Source organism: Eurypyga helias, unplaced genomic scaffold (genome assembly GCF_000690775.1).
Source record: "Eurypyga helias isolate BGI_N326 unplaced genomic scaffold, ASM69077v1 scaffold16565, whole genome shotgun sequence".
Taxonomy (NCBI): Eukaryota; Metazoa; Chordata; class Aves; order Eurypygiformes; family Eurypygidae; genus Eurypyga; species Eurypyga helias.
In genome coordinates, this window is record NW_010253565.1 from 37,849 (window position 1) to 42,036 (window position 4,188).

The following is a 4,188-nucleotide window of genomic DNA, read 5'->3' on the forward strand; positions in this document are numbered from 1 at the left end:
CTTCTCCAGGCTGAACACCCCAACTCTCTCAGCCTGTCCCCATGGAAGAGGGGCTCCAGCCCTCTGAGGGAGGGAAGTCCTCATCTCCTAAGAGGAACTGGGCTGTAGTTGGATTTTCATCAAGGTTTTGGTTCCCAGTGCTCCACTTCAGTTTGGGTATCTTGGCTGTTGGACCCGCCTCCATGGCCACCTCTGACCACCTCTGCAAATGCAGCCTGTGCCGCAGAGCACTCGTGGCACAGTCTCTTTGGGGCAGGTGCGGTGGGTGCCATATTCCTGCCTCCCGTGAGCAGGGGTGCAGCAACATCCCCAGCACCCATCGTACTGATGGCACCACAGCAGGACCTGGGAGGGCGACTATTCGGGAGGTTTCTAAGGCAGCAGTAGGTGCAGAAAGGCAACTCGCAGGGGTCTGCTCTAATGTAACCCAACAAATAGTGTGTTTATCCTAGAAACCGCTGTCAAGGGCAGGGTAGAAGTGACTGAGGGACTCGTTTTCCAACGTGGCTTCACTCTACTAATTATTTGACTAATCCCCGCCTGCCTGCCTCACCGGGGGTTGCTGTGAAGCTTAATTGAATTTACATCTATAATGTGCCTTGGGAGCTCAGAGGAAAGGTGTCATTCCCAGCTGTTAGTAACACACTTGCTGGATAAATCCTGTTGCCAGGCAGGGTCCAGAGCCCTGCCTCACACGGGTACATGTGTGGCAGCAGAGAGCAACTTGGCTTTGGGCACTTAGGGGAAGAAATACTTTTGTGTTACTGATTTGGTGCATAAATAAGGGCACATTTGTATATGTCTGTGGAAATGGTGGCTGTCCCTGTCCCTGCCCACAGCACTGGCCAAAGTGCCCGGCAGAAAGATGAAGCCTCATATTGCAAAACCCTGGTGAGCAAGTGATGGGGAGGAACTGAATCAGGATAATCCCTTTTTATTCCACCAGGGAGCATAACTCTAATGATTTTGATGCTAAACACTTCTCTGGGTCAAGACTCACCCTCTTAACTAACTGCTAGTCAGTAATTGACTCACGGTTGTTCAGGCAAGTGCAGATATGGAAAATAGTCAAGAACTAAAGCATATCTGCAGTCCTGCAAGCAAATATATCTCATCCTGCAGATAAAACCCAAAACTTGCCCTAAGCACCACCACAAATACTATTGTCCTTCCTTGGTTTGAGCAGTTACTGAATATTTAGTAACCCCAGTAAAGTCATCCCATTCCAGACATGTTTAATTTGAAGAACCTTTTGGGAATATTTCCCCTATTCACTTACTGTAAGGAAAATAGTTCTAAGCTTTTAATATTTTCAGGTGATTTTCTTATGCCCTCTTCCATGTGCTGATAAAGGAGCATGACCTTGCCATTACTTGGTTAAACCCAGATTATCACTGCTCAATGGCTGCATCTTTACAGGGTCATCCCCTCGCCCTGGAGCAACAAGGCAGACCGCTTGCCCAGGGTGCCAAAGGCCGGGCTCACCAGGGAAATGGTTTCTAGCTCTGAGCAAAGATGAAGATACTGATGACTTCAGCTGACTGACCTCTGCCACTTCCAGGTGTCCAGATTTTGCCACCATCTTTTCCAACTTGGCTTAAACTGACAGTGATTCCCCCAGCCCTAAGCCCTGGTTCACCCCTGAAATGCAGCCGAGGGCTGAGAGCAGGAACTGGGGATTAGCTAAGTCTCCTTAGCTGGGCAGAGGGGAGAGGACACCCCAACCCAGCAGGAACGTTACAGGCTACGGCCAGGGACAAACACTCTTCTCCAGGGTGGTTCACACATGGAAGTCACTGGCCCAGGCTGACTGATCCTTCCCCACCCAAGGAGGTGGATTAAGCATTGCCCGTCCTACACAGAGTGCTGTGTGAGCACCAAGGAGGCTGCTGACCCTCTCACAGGGCCACGATGTGAGATCCCTTTTGTTAAAAATGCACAGAAGCAGCTTGTGATTTCCGGTAATATTTCCTAGAGAGAGATTTTCTTTGAGACAGGGCAGAGCCATCACTCGCCGTGCACACAGCAGAGCTTTAACGGGGACGGACTGTGAAGGGCTCAGTTACTGGCTGAGTTCTCGTGAATGGTGGTGACCAAAGGAACAGGATTTATAACCCTATTACCGGTCTCCCAGATCCTCCTGGCTGCTCAGAGAACGGCTGTTGGTGGTGCTGTGGTGGGTCTCAACCGCAGCATGGCTGCGCTTCAGTGACCAGAGTCCTTGTACTCACAAGTGAGAGACGAGCAGATGCACAGAAGTCTGCCGTGAGCGTTGCCGCTGGTTTTCTGTAGAGCATGATGACCTTTTGAAAGAGCCCTGGTGACCTCAGGCCCAGAAAACCACCATGGCACCAAGGCGCCCTGCGTGACCTGGCAGCATGGAGGTCCAGGTCTCATGTCAACCCACCAGCTGTTATTTTAGAGTTTGGTATTTAAGCTGACCGAGGGGCGCAGCAAAGGTGGTGCTGCGGGAGAGAAGCTTGATAAAAGACTACAAACCATGGAAGCGTCTTGGGGCGCGGACAGGTGGTGCCTTTCCGTGGTGCAGCTGGGTTCAACCTTCCATTTAAGCCAGAGGCTTTTTCCCGGATGGCACCAAACCCAAACCGTGGGTAAGGCTGGGAAGGCACAACAGCACTCTGCTGAGGTTTGCACGGTGCAGTTTTGCACTGTACGGGGCGTTGCATCGCCATGTGCATCGTATGGCGCTGCAGCACACGGCGCACATGGGAGCAGGGTGTTAGAAACAGGTCCTGCCCCAGAGGCTGGAGAGGCACACTTCCACGTTCAGCAGAAAGCTATCACTTTGGGTGCAAACACTTCATTCTGCAGATTCCCTAGTTTTCCCACAATCCTTCCTCCTGCAGGGAAATATCATTCTATTTGCATATTAAATGAGGTGCTGAATGATGAGCTACTGAGAGGTTTTCTCGTGATGTCAGAGCCCTTCTGAGCATTTCCAGTGGTCACCCGTGGGAGGAAGGACTCCCTGGGGCCAGCTGTCTGCTGACGCAGAGTTGGGGAAAGCCCTCAGCTTCGCCCGGCTGAGCAGGGCTGAGGATCTCTTTCATCCGTTGCATTAGGATCCTGGCAGCGCCAAGCTGGTGTGTGGGCAGCCCACGCCGACAGAGCCTGCTCGCCCAGCAGGAACGATGGCCACGTACCCACATTTTTAGCTGGTGACTTGCACACGTGCTTCCTGTTTATGGGATGATAAAACCTAACCACAGCCTGGATGAACATGCCATGCCAAAGCCCAGCTCATCCCCCTCGGATGGCATTTGCTGGACGCTGCCTTGGCTTGGTGCTATTGTGGAAGTTTCATTCCTCTTCCACAGACTGATTGAGTTGGGAAGAGACCTCCAGACGTCATCTGGTCCAACCCCCCTGCTCAGGCAGGGCCAGAGATGGTTGCCCAGGACCACATCGAGGTGGCTTTTGAGCATCTCCATGGATAGAGTCTCCACGACCTCCCTGTGTAACCTGTGCCAGTGCTCTGTCACCCTCACTGTAAAAAAAAAAAAAAGTGTTTCATGACGTTCAGATGGAGCCTCCCATGTTTCTAATTGTGCTCCTTGCCTCTTGTTCTGTCACTGGGAACCCCTGAAAAGAGCCTTGATCCATCCTCGTGTTTCATGACGTTCAGATGGAGCCTCCCATGTTTCTAATTGTGCTCCTTGCCTCTTGTTCTGTCACTGGGAACCCCTGAAAAGAGCCTTGATCCATCCTCTTTGCACATTCCTTCAGGTATCTCTAGGCACTGATGGGATCCCCATGAGCCTTCTCCTCAGGTATTTCTAGGCGCTGATGGGATCCCCATGAGCCTTCTCTCCTCCATGCTGAACTGTCCCAGCTCCCTCAGCCTCTCCTCATACATCACACTCTGCAGTCCCTTCCTCATCTCCACAGCTCTTCACTGGACTCTGTCCGGTATGTCCACATCTCTCCTGCTCTGGGGAGCCCAGTACAAAGACACCGAGCCCAGAACACAGTGCTCCAGGTGGCCTGAGCAGCCTCGAGATGCTACAGACACCATCCAGCTATCATGGCCCAAGGCAACGGATCACATCCATCGCAGCAGCTCCTATCCCGCCAGACTGACCCCATAGGGCCCCGCAGAGCTCACTCTCTGCTCATCCAGCCCCCAACACCCTAGCCAATGCTCAAAACCCAAGAGCTAGGGCTCCA